This window comes from Miscanthus floridulus, chromosome 1 (genome assembly GCF_019320115.1).
Source record: "Miscanthus floridulus cultivar M001 chromosome 1, ASM1932011v1, whole genome shotgun sequence".
Taxonomy (NCBI): domain Eukaryota; kingdom Viridiplantae; phylum Streptophyta; class Magnoliopsida; order Poales; family Poaceae; genus Miscanthus; species Miscanthus floridulus.
This window is the reverse complement of record NC_089580.1, coordinates 120,472,548-120,490,420: the sequence shown is the minus strand read 5'-3', so window position 1 is coordinate 120,490,420 and position 17,873 is coordinate 120,472,548. Positions and strand designations below refer to the sequence as shown.

The following is a 17,873-nucleotide window of genomic DNA, read 5'->3' as shown; positions in this document are numbered from 1 at the left end:
CGAACACAAACTTACGGAATATCGAGAATTTCGAAAACGAACTAATTCGAGCGGAATTATGTCGAACACGGTTGGTACATGAAAAATCAATATGGAATATTGACCCGTAGGACCAAGTGCATAACAATTAACAAGTGAACAACTTTCTTAAAAAGTATCTCGGTTCGACACCATGTAAGAAAGATATGATTTCTCTAAGACAACAAGCGCTTGTACGCGATTAATATACCGCTGAAACTTTGTTTATTTTTTTGAACATCTTAAAGACCTCAATTGAAAAAACTAAAAACTAGAAAATTGTAGATCTCGTCGAGAGTTATAATTTTTATATAAAAACCATCTTCATCCGAGATCGTATGAAAAAGATACAATTTTTCTTAGGTTGGACTATTAGCGGGCCATATTTGATTTAAACTGAATTTCGAAACCGAATTTCTAATTCGGGATATTCTAAATTAAAAGTAGAAAAGTAGAAAACGGTCGGAAAAGTGTCAAAGCCATTTTCGTTCCGATTTCGAATTTGATGTTTCGAATTTCGAACCGAATTTGAATTTGTCCGAAAATACGAATTCGATCGGATTAAGTGTAGAAAACGACGCGGTTCGATATGGGATATTTCCGTACCGTTTTCATCCTTAGTGATTAGTAATGAGTGATTGTAAGAGATGATCGATCTTTGGTTGAGTGTTTGAGACTAACCGTGACGTGAGTCTGGTGTTGTGCAACATATCTCTTGCCTTGTGATGGGTGCAGGTGTTGAGCGTTGAGATAGTTGATGGCAATGGAGAAGGTTAAGCCATCAAGCGAATTCGTGGCGATGGACCAGCGACGGCGAAGGATGGACGTGGAGGCTTGAATTGAGGGACCGAGATGTCAGGGAGGACCATGGACGGCTAACACCTAGCAACGTTGACGAGCAAGTGTACATGAGGAGATGTTGTAGACTGTGTTGACCAAGTCCAATGGGGGCGCAAGGACTTGATGATCAGATAGTTAAGTATAGACGATAACACTCGTCAAGATCATGGAGGAGCGTAGTGATGTAGACAAAGGCCCGATCTTCCGATAGGTATGATAGCGTCGATTGGTGGAGACTCTACATTCACGATCTAGGCTTCGAACCAAGATTGATTCGGACCCTCGCAATCGTTACACCACTGCTCCATTGGTTATCAACCACGCGAACGCAATTAACCTCGCCGAGAAGGCTTTCCTGCAAGCGAATCGAGAACATAAGCAAGAACGGGATGAACGCAATCTAAAATTGCAAATAAATATGAGACTTATGATAACGAGAAGGAGTTCAAGTCTTTATTCGAAAGGACTAATTGCCACAGACGAACAAGATCAAGAACAAGGGCCCTAGTTCATAGCAAGTGACCTTGACGACACGGTTGCAGTAAAACGACATCTATTTCACGAGGAAATCAAGAACTAAACAAAACCCAAACCCTAAGAAGAGCGACGGCTGCTAATTATAGAGTCTTGGGTGTCACCCCTTGGACGCACCCTCTAATGGGCCCAAACACGATACACGGTCCAACGGACCAAAAGACGGTGTCGCAGCACCCTGGCACATTCTGGACGCTGACTTGTTTCGATGATTCCCGTTGATTCCGAAGGGCTTTTGACATGAGACCACTTGCATTGGCTTCCTTATCTAATTAGCTTTCCATCCATATGTGGATCATTGAAAACGGAGCCCAGACGCACCTGTGTGACCAGTTTTATGACAGATTGGTCCTAGAACCCGAGATGGGCTCCAACTTCAGTTGGACTGGGCCTCCACCATGAGAAAGATGAATTGGATGCCCATGCTAGACCTCCTCCTCTCCTTGGCTTGTATGCGATGAAGTAGTGATGTCCTCATCATCCTCCCTTTCCTGAATTAAAGTCGTCCTCGACTGAAGTAGATCGCCTCCTCCATTGGATGACAGCAACGATGGCTCCGGAAGAAGACGTTCATCTTGGCGCCCAATCTTTTGCAAAGGTGTCTGCCATGGTGGCCTCCCTGCTAGGAATTCATCCTCCTTCTCCTGCAAAAGGTTAGTACCAACAAGAGGCATAGCACTAGAAGTAGGACCAAGTGGACATATAGGCGATGTACAAGTTAAAGCATAACATGGTTCATCATGATCAGCAAGAGCAGATTTAAGAGCAAATAGAACTTCTTTTATGTTACTTGATGGTTCATTTGCTGGTTTGCTAAAGTCTTTATCATGGACTTTCTTTTTCTTTTTAGCAAGTTTCTTTTCATATTGCACAATTTTAGCAGGAGTTAATGGAAGTAAAGCAATGGTCTTTCCTTTAAACATAAAAGTATATCTATTTTGCCTACCATGATGTACAACATTATTATTATATTGCCAAGGGCGGCCTAACAAAAGTAAACAAACTTGCATAGGCACGACATCAAAATCAGCATAATCATGGTATGATCCGATAGAAAAATGCACACGAGCAGATTGTGTTACCTTTGTCTTACCACTATTGTTGAACCATCGAACATGGTATGAATGTGGAAGAGCACGTGTAAATAAACCAAGGGTCTTGACAAGTTTAGAACTTACCAAGTTATTGCTGCTCCTTCCATCAATTATAGCACGAACATAGAAATTATTGACAATGAGGAACATTTGAAACAAATTATGACGTTGTAGCTTGTCTACTGGCTCAACTTGTGTACTCAAAACACGCTGAACAAGGATTGATTTGTAGTTTGCAGTGCATGCCACACTATCAATTATCTCATCAGGATCTTGAGCAACATCAGGATCTTCAGCACTATCCACAATTTTATCTGCATAAAGATCAGTTGCAAGTGTAAATTCATTCTCTTCATCACTAGCACTAGCATACCCACCATCATCAGTAGCAATATATGCGTGTTTGCTGGGGCATTCTTTAGCAATATATCCCATGCCCTTACAGCGGTGGCAAACATCATTAGAAGAGCTGCTAGAGGAAGGTGTAGCAGATCCACTGGAAGAAGGTGTGATAGGAGAACTCTTCTTTACAGGCGCTGGTGGTGTCTGCATATTAGAAAATTTACTCATCTCGGTTGGACGTGAAGGAGTGGACGGAGTCATGGAACGCCTAGGTTGTCGTCCCTGTACTTCCCTTTCAGCTTTAAGAGCATAATGATATAATTGGGAAAATCTAGTCCATTCTTTATAGTCAAGAACATCCTGTATTTCACGATGCAAACCTCCAAAAAATCTAGAACACTTATCCAATTCATCCTCCTATATGTTACTACGTGCCAGATCAATTAAAATATCCTGATAATATTCCTCAATAGTCTTACTACCTTGATTTAAACGCTACAGTTTTAATCGTAGATCACGCTGATAGTATGGAGGAACAAATCTCGATTTCATTCGTTGCTTAAGTACAGTCCAAGTTTGAGGTATTTGAGCATTAGCATTAGCATCAATATTAATATTATTGCAAATATCATTCCACCAGAAAAGAGCAAAACTAGTAAACTCACTAGTTGCAAGTCTAACTCTATATTCTTCAGGTACTTGATGGGAGCTAAATTTTTGATCTACAACTATCTCCCAATCTAAATATGCTTCAGGATCAACAGAACCAAAAAAAGGAGGTATCTTAAACTTGGTTTTAGAGAAAGGATCATTATTACCTTGGTTATTATCTCCCATACCGCATCGGTTAAAGTTCAACCAATTATAGTTACGTGCATCCTCAGCATGTCGTCGAGCTTCGGCTTCAGCTTCAGCCTCTGCGTCGCCATCCTCCTCCTGAGAGAGATCATCATCATCGGCATCTTCAGGACGTGGTTCAGGATATCGTTGTTCAACATCTTCAATCCTCTTGACTAAGTTGATGATTTATCGAAGGATCTCATTAAACTTGTCATCAAGAATGGCACGAAGCTCATTCTTGGAAACACAATTATTGAAATCTATAGGTGTGTCCTTGTTCTCTTTGCCGCTGCCTCCGACTTTTCCTGACATGGTTAGTAGAAAAGAGAAGACAACACAAATAGTATTATCCCTACCAATTACTTAGGTTGTGGACAAAGAAAAACAAGGCATTCAACTCTCAAACATCTTACCATAGTCTTACAAGTGTCTTACCAAAGCAACAGGCGGTGCAATCGGTCAGTGACTGTGATACCATTGTAGCTTGAGTGTAACAGTTTCAAGGTGAACCTATACTTGGTTAGAAGAAAGTGGAGCTTGGACAGGCACAATATAGTAGCAAGGAATAACAATATTCGTAACTGAATAGCAAAGCTGAATAAGTATCCTGAGTACTTGTTTGAGTTGCTGGACTACTCACGTTCCAAGTACCAAATGTATCAAGTGATGTGAACAGCAGGAATATGATTAGAAACAAGGCGGAAATCAGCACACACAAACACAGCTCAAATGACGCTCTCTATGTGCTCCTATAGATATTGTTTCACTTCTGCCCCTCTTTTTTCTCTATTTTTGGGTTGTCGTTGTTTTTTAGGATTTTTTGACTTTTTCTTTTTATTTTTTTGATATTTTTTTTCACTTAGGAGCATAAAAGAAGTAACAACAGAAAATATGAGCTTAAACAAGTGAAAGACGTGGCCTGTGGAAAATTCAGAAGACGTGCTCAAAATTGACAAAAAACTTATGACCATGAAAAGAGGATCTTGTGATCAGTTTTTGGTCAAAATAAAATTTTCTGAACCTGACAAAGCGGGAGACGAGCGGATCCGAAATTTTTTTCTGATCAATTTTGATATATGGAATGTTAAAATCTAAGTTCGTATGCGAAAACTAGACCAGTTTTAAGAACTGATTTCGAATTAGAGGATAAAACGGGAACAATACGCGCAAAAGTTGGTGTGGCGGCTATGGATAGATGCAAACAATGAAGACAAATGATGGCGTGGACTAGGGTTTGATGGATACAGAGGAAACACAACAAGAATGAAAGGTGTTTACGGATTATGATGAATAAGGCTGGATGAAAAACTCGAAAATCGTTAGCTCGCTCGGCTCGTGGCTGGCTCGACTCGGCTCGGCTCGAGCCGAGCCAAGATTTTAGCTCGTTAGCTATAACAAGCCAACTCGAGCCAGCTCGCGAGCCGCTCGCGAGCTAAACGAGCCAATCTTCTAGGAAAAAAAGTATCAAAACTTATATTAGTTTTTGTATTATTTCATGTCTTGCACTTTATAATTGACTGGTAACTGGTCTAGACCATATAAATTGACTGGTAACTAGTCTAGATATATTTCTTTTATATTATTATTATTCTCAAACTTTAGATAAATGCAAATATTATATTTTGTGTATTTTTTATACCTAGCTCGCGAGTTTAACGAGCCACCTTGAGCTTTTAACAAGCCGAGCCGAGCTAGCTTTCTGGCTCGTTAGGATAACGAGCCGAGCCAAGCTAGCTTGTTATCTTAACGAGCCAGAACGAGCTGAGCCAGCTCGTTATCCAGAACAGATGACGAAAAACAAAGAGAAAAACACAAACTGGACTAAAAACGATCTAAAACCAGCAACCAGAACTTGCCCTAGGACACGAACTCAATAATGCGAAATTGAGACGAAATTGCACGGCACAACGAGGCTATAGGACAGGGAATATGTGGCGGTGTATATTTTTTTGGCTTTTTGTGAACTATAGGTAATGCAAAAACAGTAACAATCTAAAGGAGAAAACAAAGTTATCCTTAACGGACAACAAGGTCTCTGATACCACTTGATGTAGACAAGGCCCGAACTTTTGATAGATACGATAAAGTTGATTGGTGGAGACTCGACGTTCATGATCAAGGCTTCGAACCAAGATTGATTCGGACCCTCGCAACCGTTACATGACTGCTCCGTTGGTTATCAACCACGCGAACGCGATTGACCTCGCCGAGAAGGCTTTCCAACAAACGAATTAAGAACACAAGCAAGAACGGGATGAACGCAATCTGAAATTGCAAATACATATGAGGCTTATGATAATGAGAATGAGTTCAAGTCTTTATTCGAAAGGACTAATTGCCACAGGCGAACAAGATCAAGAACAGGGGCCCTGGTTCACAGCAATGGCCTTGGCGGCACAGTTGTAGCAAAACGACGTCTATTTCACGAGGAAATCAAGAACTAAACAAAACCCAAACCCTAAGTAGAGCGACGACTGCTAATTATAGAGTCTTAGACGTCACCCCCCTGGACGCGCCCCCTAATGGGCCCAAACATGATACACGGTCCAACGGACCAAAACGGTGTCGCAGCACCTTGTCAGATTCTGGACGCTGACTTGTTTCGATGATTCCCATTGATTTCGAAGGGCTTTTGACATAAGACCACTTGCATTGGCTTCCTTATCTAATTAGCTTTCCATCCATATGTGGATCATCGAAAATGGAGTTCGGACACGCCCGTGTGACCAATTTTATGACAGACTGGTCCTAGAACCTAAGATAGGCTCCAACTTCAGTTGGACTGGGCCTCCACCATGAGAAAGATGAATTGGACGCCCATGCTGGACCTCCTCCTCTCCTTGGCTTATATGCGACGAAGTAGTGATGTCCTCATCACGTAGCAAATACGCTTCTCCAACTGGGTTTAACGGTTTTGGGCCTGTAAACCGTCGATGGACGGTTTGTTGGGTTTGGGCCTCAAAGGGGTAGATCTCGGTGCGGCACGTTGCATCACTTGAGAGCTTACGTGGAGATGAAGCGTCTTCATGAAGGGATCATGGTCGTCTGATGCTCAGAACTCAACTTGGACCATTATGTGGGGTTAAGTGGTTTAGGCAAAATATCTAAAGGCAGGCTTCAGATGTATAATGTGGCTCTATAAATAAGAGAGGAGGCTGCCCATGCTAGCCATCTGTTCCAGTGCTTTTATTTTCAGTCTATAGGCGTTAGTTTCCTTTTTCTAGCTAGACTCCTGTACCAAGAGAGATCCATAGATGAGAGATTGAGTCATCTGTCTATGTTCATCTATAAAACCAGATCTTGCTCAAGTTGATCTTGTGGCAATAAAGAAAGTTGTCCTTTGAATCATTGTCTCAAGATCTTGTGTTTGGTTTTTCCTCTCTGTTCCCCTCTCTTGTGGTTTTGATGGATTTTGTGTTCCTGCATGTTAGAGGACGATTTGAATTGATGGATTCGTGCTAGAACCTCTGAGAAACATCCCTGCCAAATAGTTCGGACAGATTTCTCACAAGCGCTTAGATCCATCATCGGAGGAAATATTGTGAAAACCCCAATCCTTTAGATGTTTTTTAGACAAGAGTTGATTTCGTATTGTCTGGGTGATGATCTTTGGGGGATTGCTTCTAAGCACCCAAGGGAACGCCTCTGCAAAATTTGGGATCAATCGGAGTTCGTTTGTATGTTTTTTTGCTTTTGGAGAGAAGTTCTTGTGCCGCTGTATAGAAGAACCAGCTAAGCCGGTTCGGCCTCACTAAATCGCGCGCATGCTCAATAGGAAATAGGCGTGTGATGGGACAGCCCCACGGCTTTCCTTTTTTGGCAAAAAAGTTTTCCGCAACTTTTCTTTTTCTAGAAAGTTTTCTATTTTTGGCAAAAAAAAATTTCACAACTTTCTTTTTTTGGAAAGTTACAACATTATACTCATGACTTTTACGCATAACTTCTGGAACAAACTTCAGCGTATAACTTATATATATAACTAATACACATGACATCAACATATACCTTCAACGTGACACAATTACGCACATAACTTATACATATACGTGATAAAGTTTATACGCATAACTATAAGTGCAATCAAACTCTAAGTGGGTTTTGGTGATGTTGACAATAAAATTAAACAACTAATGGCAATATTCCTTCTTATAGTTAGAGATCAGATCAAAAGTAGGTTCAACAGACTGAGTGGACCCACATGCTAGTCGTCATTTCCTTTGCTCTCATCCACTCATTTTTTTGTCTTTTTTTCATGCCTCAGTTTCTTATCGTTTCGTCTTAGAGATGAGAATGAGATGGCAGTAAGCCAATAGCAAATCCTTTTGCTTCTCCATGATTGCTGCTCCTTTCTTGCATCTCTCCTCTTACCTTGAGCCTCTTGCACGTGAGTGACGGCTAGTATATGCGAGCTTTGGTGAGCGGCGTGGCGGCGGCGGGGACGGCACTGACGCTGTACAACCAGCGCGGGGAGACTGTGGCCGGGCATCCAGCCATGAGCGGTAAGGAGCTGCTGGCGCGTGGCGGCCTGTCGTTGGCTCCAGACGCGATTGAGGAAGAAGATGCAAGCAAGCAAGGTGCGAACACATATGATTATGATGTGTCTATGTGTGACGAGCAGGGATGAAAACGATCGGAAAACCTCTCAACCGTTTTCTACTTTTACGTTTGAATACGAAAACGAAAGCAAAAGTGGCAAAGCCGGACCAAAAAACGAACACGAACTTACGGAATATCGAGAATTTCGAAAACGAACTAATTCGAGCGGAATTATGTCGAACACGGTTAGTACACGAAAAATCAATATGGAATATTAACCCATAGGACCAAGTGCATAACAATTAACAAGTGAATAATAATTAACAAGTCCTACAACTTTCTTAAAAGGTATCTCCCTTCGACGCCATGTAAGAAAGATATGATTTATCTAAGGCAATAAGCGCTTGTACGCGATTAATATACTGTTAAAAATTTGTTTAATTTTTTAACATCTTAAAGGCCTCAAATGAAAATACTAAAAACTAGAAAATTATAGATATCGTCGAGAGATATAATTTTTATATAAAAATCATCTTCATCCGAGATCGTATGAAAAAGATATAATTTTTCTAAGGCTGGACTTTTAGCGAGCCAAATTTGGTTTAAACCGAATTTCGAAACCGAATTTTAAATTCAGGATATTCCGAATTAAAAGTAGAAAAGTAGAAAACGGTCGGAAAAGTGTTGAAGCCATATTCGTTTCGATTTTGAATTTGATGTTCCGAATTTCGAACCGAATTCGAATTTGTCCGAAAATACGAATTCGATCGGATTAAATGTAGAAAACGATGCGGTTCGATACGGGATATTTCTGTACCGTTTTCATCCTTAGTGATGAGTAATGAGTGATTGTCAAGAGATGATTGATGGGACAACCCCACGGCTTTCCTTTTTTGGCAAAAAAGTTTTCCGCAACTTTCCTTTTTCTAGAGAGTTTTCTATTTTTGGCAAAAAAAATTGTTTCACAACTTTCTTTTTTTTGGAAAGTTACAACATTATCCTCATAACTTTTACGCATAACTTCTGGAACAAACTTCAGCGTATAATTTATATATATAACTAATACACATGACTTCAACATATATCTTCAACGTGACACAGTTACGCACATAACTTATACATATACATGACAAAGTTTATACACATAACTGTAAGTGCAATCAAGTCCTAAGTGGATTTTGGTGATGTTGATGACAAAATTAAACAACTAATGGCTTCTTTAAGTGATTGGTAGTGTATCATTAGTCGTGGTTGCAAACAACAAAGGAGGAGACCCCCAAATTCAAATGGCTGGCTTGCAAAGGCTCAAAGAGCTAGTTTACTTCATTTTATATTTTGAAATTAAGTTATAGGACAAGCCATACTATCAAGGAATAATAATGGTGTGTTGGGTGGAACCAAGTGCTCAAAACACCATACACAACTCAAATTATCCCAGCCATAAAAAGCCAGCCGAGTTGAACTCCTTTCTGTTCTGGCCAACGCGGAACCTCCGCGCCCAAGCGTGGAACCTCCGCGACTTCGCGAAGGCTCCGGGGTCTATCTGACCCGACCGTTTTGTGGGTGATGTGGGAGGTATTTATGCCTCTTCCCTTCACCCCAATGGTTATCTTCTTCCTCATTCACTCAAACAAGAACTGAAGTTCTCTCTCTCTCTCTCCAAGCTTGGTTCTCTCAACTCCCTTGCTCAAATCTTGGTGATTTTTAAGGGATTTGGCATTAGAGAGTGTGAGAAAGCTCGAGAAGAACCTTTTCCTCTGTTCTTGTGCACTTTAATGGAGACGGGGATCCCGATCTTTCGTCAGGTGATGGTAACTATCGTTGTGGCGGAGAATGACACACCGATCCGGCTTCAGATCGAAAGATCGAACCCTGCAATCTTAGCACCATAGCTCCTCTGGTTATCAACCAAGTCACGGACCAAGTTGACCTCGCCAAGAAGGCTAATCCTTGCCTACACAACGAAGAACACAAGCAAGAACAAGAAAGAACACAACCAAATTGCAGATGAATGATTATCTCACGAAGTTGGGGTCTCACAAACCGATGAATGGCGAAACTGTTCTTGACAGAATAATCTAAGCAAAACCCCAACCCTAATGACGGCGACGGTGTATGATTATAAAGGTCTTAGGGTCATCGCCTACCCTAGATGTGCCCCCTAATGGGCCCAAACACGATACACGGTCTAACGGACCAAAAGAAGGTGTCGCAGCACCCTGGCAGATTCTGGATGCTGAATTGTTTCGATGATTCTCGTTGATTCCGAAGAGTTTTTGACGTGAAACCACTTGGATTGGCTTCCTTATCAAATTATCTTTCCATCCATATGTGGATCATCGAAAATGGAGTCCGGATGCGTCCTGGGTGACCAGTTTAAGGCAGACTGGTCCTGGATTTCGAGGCAGACTCGAACTTGAGTTGCTTTGGGCCTCCACCTCGGGGACTCGAACCGAATTAGCCTCGGGTTTCCTTCTTGACTTCGACACCCTTGCTGGCCTCCTTCCCCTCCATACCATGCACCAAACATGGTCATATGCATGGGTGTCATGTCCTCATCATCCTCCCCTTCTTGACGAAAAGCCGTCCTCGGCGTCGATTGTGCTTGAAACTGATCCCGCACAACATAAAGGAGAACGGGGTTGCGAGGACAAAAAAAAACTGAAATAATTATGAGAAGGAACGTGACCATGTTTCCAAGTTTCTAGCATGTCATCTCGCATAAAAATTTCAGCAAGCATGTAGACTCCATGATCCGAATGCACACGATGTATGTCAACACTATTCTGCAAAAGATTAGAACTAACCAAAGACAATGCAGGAATAGATGGTCGAGCAGACATAGGTAGCAACCAACAATGCTCCCCTTCTTGGAAGTGAACTTGTTTCTTTAAGGAACATGAGAAAATGTTTGTATTATTATGGCTGCCCTCTAAACGATCATAATCTTGTACAACAAAAGGAGAATTTATATTATTACGAATGTATACTCAATGTATCATATATTGTCCCTTGTTGTTATATCTGTCAATAACATGATATGTGTGTTTAGAAAACCAAGGCAAATCAGCATATTTAAAAAGGCTCTCTTCCAAACAATCTAGGTTACACAAAACATCAAATTCAATATAACCCAAAGTATGTAAAGAAGACAACAGTTTGAACTCATCAATTTTAGTAGCAATATGAATAATATGTTTATTTTCAGCATAAGTCACTGGTTCCAAAACATGTAAAACTGAAGCATCTTCAACCAATTCATCTTTGTTACAAGGAACATCAAGCAAATTATCATGGGACAAAGATAAATCAAGAGAGGGTTCCACTAACAATTGCTCTATGACAGCATGGTTTGTGGAAAAATTTAGTACATTAAGGCAATTTTCACTTTCCGTGAGTGTAGGACCATGGGCATTACCTGTATTCTCAACAGGAGTAATAGGTGCATTGTGAAGTGATAGTTTTGAATTTGCATATGAGGTTGTGAGCTCTTCATTTTCTTCCACGTCATCCTCTCGCTTATGTACATTATTCTACAGAAGGTTAGTCATAGCAAGAGAAATAACAACAGACTCTTCCTCTAAATGGTGCACCTCAGCATATGAAGTCAAAACAGGAGGTGGATTAACAAAGGTTTCTCGCATAAGAAGTTTCATATCATTCCAAGTTTGAGGTTTATCAGAAGGATCTAAAGACTCCCACCAAGATAAAGCAGAATATCACAAAACACTAGCTGCATTTTTTACCTTCCTCCTTGGACACATAAAGCGAGTAGCAAATATGTTATCGATGGCAATTTCCCACTCTATGTACTCATCAGCACCTATACCATCATAAGTCGGTGGATACGAACAACCTGTCATTGTAAACACAAAAACAAGGAACAAACAGTGAAAGTTATCCCTACTAAATGACTACGTGGTTGTAGTGGTGTCACTTTTCACAGCAAGTGGAAGCGTCTTACCAAGCTCTTACAAAGTTCTTACCAACGCAAGTAGTGGCGGTACAACCGGCGACTGGTTCGTGATACCTGTGAGGCAGTGGTACCGAGATTGCAAAGCCCTTTTTCTGTACTGATCTGAAGAATTTGCGGAGCTTAGAAGGCAAACAAAGAGTAATATGTATATCTGGCATATAAGTCAGTAACAGAAAGTAATGCTGAATTATAGTCCAAAGTACTTGTTCTCGTTGCTGGTCTAAAATGTTTCAAGTACCAGGTGTGTGACAAAAGTATGGTGGATAGCAAGGTGACAGATGTATGAAAAATAAGTATGGTGGATGGAAACAGCAACACAAACAAGGAACCAGACAGCACACGCAAACACAGCTCACTTTGGTCTTCTCTATGTGCTCATCTAGATATTGTTCCTCTTTTGCCCCTCTCTTTTTTTCTATTTTTTGGGCTGTCGTTGTTTTTTAGGAAATTTTGATTTTTTTATTTTATTTTTTTGATATTTTTCCTTTACTTAGGAGCACAAAAGAAGTAACCACAGAAAATATGAGCTCAAACAAGTATAAGACGTGGCCCGTGGAATTTTCAGAAAACTTGTTCAAAATCGACAAAAACCTTGTGACTACGAAAAGAGGATCTTGTGACCACTTTTTGACCAATCTAAAATTTTCCAACCCCGATATAACGGGGATGAACGGATCCAAAATTTTTTTCTGATCGATTTTGATATATGAAACGTCGAAATCGAAGTCCGTATACGAAAACTAGACCAGTTTTAAGAATTGGCTCCGAATTAGAGGACAAAACGGCAACAATGTGTGCAAAATTGGTCACAACAACAAAGATTTGATGGAAACGATAGGGGAAAACACACGAACTGGACGCTAACACGACCTAACTAGCAACAAGACCTTGACTAGGACACAAACTCAACACGACGGACTCTAAAACTGAAATATGCAAAGGCTATGGCGCGGAAGGTTCTAGGACAGGAAAAACGAGTATGGCACTGGACTATGGGACGAATGCGAAACACTCAAAACTAGGGAATAAAAGTGAACCTGACGGTATACCTTAGCTCTGATTACCACTTAATGAAGATGGGGATCCCGATCTTCCGTCAGGTGATGGTAACTATCGTTGTGGCGGAGAATGACACACCGATTCGGCTTCAGATCGAAAGATCGAACCTTGCAATCTTAGCACCACAGCTCCTTTGGTTATCAATCAAGTCATGGACCAGGTTGACCTCACCAAGAAGGATAATCCTTGCCTGCGCAACGAAGAACACAAGCAAGAACAAGAAAGAATACAACCAAATTGCAGATGAATGATTATCTCACGAAGTTGGGGTCTCACAAACCGATGAACGGCGAAACTGTTCTTGACAGAATAATCTAAGCAAAACTCCAACCCTAATGATGGCGGCGGCGTATGATTATAAAGGTCTTAGGGTCATCGCCTACCCCTGGACGCGCCCCCTAATAGGCCCAAACACGATACACGGTCCAACGGACCAAAAGAAGGTGTCGCAGCACCCTGGCAGATTCTGGACACTGACTTGTTTCAATGATTCTAGTTGATTCCGAAGAGCTTTTGACGTGAAACCACTTGGATTGGCTTCCTTATCAAATTATCTTTCCATCCATATGTGGATCATCGAAAACAGAGTCCGGATGTGTCCTGTATGACCAGTTTAAGGCAGACTAGTCCTGGATTTCGAGGCAGACTCAAACTTGAGTTGCTTTGAGCCTCCACCTCGGGGACTCGAACCGAATTAGCCTCGGGACTCCTTCTTGACTTGGACACCCTTGCTGGCCTCCTTTCCCTCCATACCATGCGCCAAACATGGTTATATGCATGGGTGTCATGTCCTCATCACACTTGGTGAAACCCTAGCCGTTTGGTGTGTTCGTTACTCTTGGAGCTTGGCTCCTAGACGGCTAGCGGTCGCCTGGGAGCTCCTAATCCTTTGTGGCTGAGCACCAGGATGTTTGTATTACCCTTTGTGACTTAGTGGAACCCTCCAATCTATTGCCTTGGTGATAGGTTGGAGAAGATGAGCGAGTTGAAAGAGACTCCATGGCCTTTGTTGCTAACCTCAATAACTTGGACGTAGACAAGCCTTTGTGGCGAGTTGAACCACAGGATAAATCCCCGTGTCTCTTGTGATTGTGATTGTTGTTGCTATTACTTGTGATTTGAATTGATTTTTAGGGTTTGCATTCGATCTACGAGCTCCTCATCTTCTAGGTGCAACCAACCATTTGGATAGCTCAACAAACTCCCCAGGAAGACTGGTATCACATTCGATCTATTTTTCATTCGTTAAATTCCGTAGTAGATCGATTTCATACTCTAATCTCCGGAGTTTCTATGCCTAGTCCTGGGACCTCCGCGCCCCGGAACCTCCACGCTCCAGCCCGGAGGTTCCGTGTTCCGACAGTTTTCATGAAGTTGATTAAATTTCAGAAAAGACCTATTCACTCCCTTCTAGGCCACTTGCTAGATCCTTTCAATAACTTTTATGTATAGTATTTTGCGGAACAAACTTATCAACATAATTTCATAGAAAGCTACAAAAATTATACCCAAAAATTTTTATGTGTAACTTGTTTGTATAATTTAGATATAGAACTTGATGAATGACTTAGACGTAAAGTTGAATGTATAAGTTATATTCATGAACATAAATGTATAAATTAATATCATAAGATGTTAGTAGAAATATGAAAACTATGTAGAAAAATAACTATGTAGTATAACTTATAAATATATAACAAAAAAGAGAAAAATGGTAGAAAGAAAAACAAAAAAAGGAAGAAAAAAATGAACATTCGTGCAGGTGTAGCCATGCCACCGAACGAATCCGACCAGCAAAAAGTTATTCAATACAATTTATGCGCATAAGTTGTAAGTTATAAGTTATATGTCATAAGTTAATACACATAGATTACTATTAGAAAAAAGTTCTTCGAAACAATTACAAGTGGGGTCTCGTTTTGTTCGCGTCGGTGTGTAGAATACACCGGTGTAGACAGAATTAAAAACGGATACACCATTCAGAAGTTATAGCTGTTTCAAATAAATGTATTGTATTCTTTAGGGTGACATCCGTAACATTGAAAAGCGTGCAGGTGAGGGGAGTGGGCAGTCACCGGGTGCCGGCGCTGGTCGGATCGTCCGCTGGATTGGAATTGGGTAAACCGGTTTTGTCAACATGCTCTGTTTGAGGTGATTTTTGGTGGAAATGTTCTTTATAATGTTGTGAACTTCCCTATTTGATTGGGTTTCGACTTTATCTCTCTCGGGGTGTGCGGAAAACCAGCCGCAGAAAAATCAGCTTAGGCCCCGTTTAGTTCCAACCCAAAAACCAAAAATTTTCAAGATTCCCTGTCACATCGAATCTTGCGGCACATGCATGGAGTATTAAATGTAGACGAAAAAAAAAACCAATTGCACAGTTCATCGAGAAATTGCGAGACGAATCTTTTAAGCCTAAATAGTCCATAATTGGACAATTTTTGCCAAATAACAACGAAAGTGCTACAGTAGCCAAAAGCCAAAAATTTTCGGAACTAAACACGCCCTTAGCTAGTTTCCAAACTAGGTAAGCCGTTTTCCTGGGTGACGTCACCGCAGTGTTGTGTTTTCGTGTCCCGGGTTGCATCTTGCATCCGTTTGACTTACTGTCTTTTTCTAGTTGGCCTGTGTGCACGTACTTGTGTGGAAGTTTTTGGTGCTTTGAGTTTTTGGCTAGTTGGTGTTGGGACAACGACCGAAATCGAAAGAAAAATTTGATTTGGCTCCTATTCACATCCTTAGGCCATCTTACACGATTTTTTAATTGATATTAGAGCCGGTTTTATGGATCAATTCACCTTGACAAGTTTATGATATACGAAGACGACATAGAGCGTGATAGTAGCATGGCTCCCTTGGTTGGTTGGCCTAGACGCATTATCTGCAGAGAATGCACCTGGGTGCAGAATTACATATATAATTTATATGTATGGTTCGATACATATTGTTAATTTTTAGATGCAAAACTTATTTTGACATGAAAAATAAAGCTGCATGTAACTTGAAGCAAATGGAGCACATGATGTGCCCTATGAAGAAGTGGCTTGGTTTGCTTCCAAAATTGCTTCAACCACCCGGCTGAGCGCAACATGATCTGAGATCATACCGATGTGCGTCACGTTTGGGATCAAAACGGACTTGAAGTAACGTTGATCCGGGTCATCCCCGACAAAAGTTTGTAGTGCCAGCACGGTGTCCAAGCTGACTATCCCATCGCCGTCACCGTTCACCACCTGAGGCTTGGGACTGAAGTTGCCATCCCAGTAGACCAACCTAAGGATCGTCGGCACACCAACGCCATTGGTAGACGTCATCGGCACGAGTGGCGCCCTGAAATTCAGCGTCACCGGCAGCGTCCTTGTTTGGTACCGCTCGACCACGTCGTTGGAGAAGCCTACCGCGGCACGGAACTCAGGCATGTTCTGGGCAGAGTAGTTCTTGGCTCGCGTGATCACCAGGGGCGTGCTGCCGTACACCTTCGGGGACGGAAGGCGGGAGAGCGTGCTGGCGAAGCTCCTGTTCCCGAACGACAGCACGCTGCCCAGCAGCGTCGGCGACGGGGTAGTGCTGGCCCTGCTGGAGGCGAGGACCTGCAGGGTCAGCGCCGAGCCGCCGACGCCGTGGCAGACCATGACCAGGTGCTTGACGTACCTGCTGCGCCACGGCAGGGGGCTTCGGTTGAGGAACTCCGTGGTGAAGAGGCCGCCGAAGCTGTGGGTCACGAGGATGACCGGCCTGTTCCCGTTCGTCACGCTCGCGTGCTCCACCAGGAGGCTCAGGCTGGAGCGGAAGTCGGCGAACGCCCTGGACGCCACGCCGGGCGCCGCCGGCGCGTATCGGAAGTCGTACGGGGCGCCGAACAGGTTGGCTCCCTCTGTGTATCCGACGCCTTCCAGTGCCTCCACGAGCCTCTCCATGCAGGTGTTCCTATAATAAATAAGGATATGGCGCACGAGACAAAACATGATTTCACCACCGTATCTCCTGTAAAATTCGACATGATACATATATACATAATACACCGCCGATACACGCATATGCTTAGCTTGTTACTTTTTTGGCGGGATCGTCGAAGCGGAAGCTGCGGGTGGAGCCGAAGGACACGACGCGGGTACTCTCCACGCCGGGCAAATTGCGGTAGTCACCGGCGGCGCAGTCGTACACGAGCCGGAGCTGGTCCTCGTAGCACGGCAGGAGCGCGGGGTCCTCCTGCAGCGCCGTGTAGTTCTCCCACAGCCGGAACCAGCGGCACGCCGCAGCCGGGCGTCGGAGGCTTGTACTCGTCGGTGAGCCGCGCCTCCAACTGGCCGCAGGAGTAACCCGGGAGCAGTATGACCGGGTGGAGGGAGGTGGCCCCGTGCGCCTCCGACGACTGCGCGCCGACGGAGAAGAGCACGGCGGCAAGCAGCAGAACGAGGGCCGTCGTCAGGCGATGCTGCTGCGCCTCCATTTGGGTCCACTGAATTCGCTAGCGACTGCTTCTGCCTTTGGGGATATATAACACATTGCGCTTAGCGCATGCTACAATATATTAGCCGGTTATCTTGAGTACTACTGTGATTCTCATAATCATAGTCAGGCATCGAGTTGACAGTGGACTTTAGGAAGGCAACTCATACACGCGAATGCAAGTG

General features: G+C 42.7%; 1 pseudogene; it reads right to left on the bottom strand.

Moving 5' to 3' along the window:
* Positions 1-16,268: 16,268 nt before the first annotated feature.
* Positions 16,269-17,708, bottom strand: LOC136462334 (lecithin-cholesterol acyltransferase-like 1; annotated as a pseudogene).
* Between the last annotated feature and the right edge of the window lie 165 nt (positions 17,709-17,873).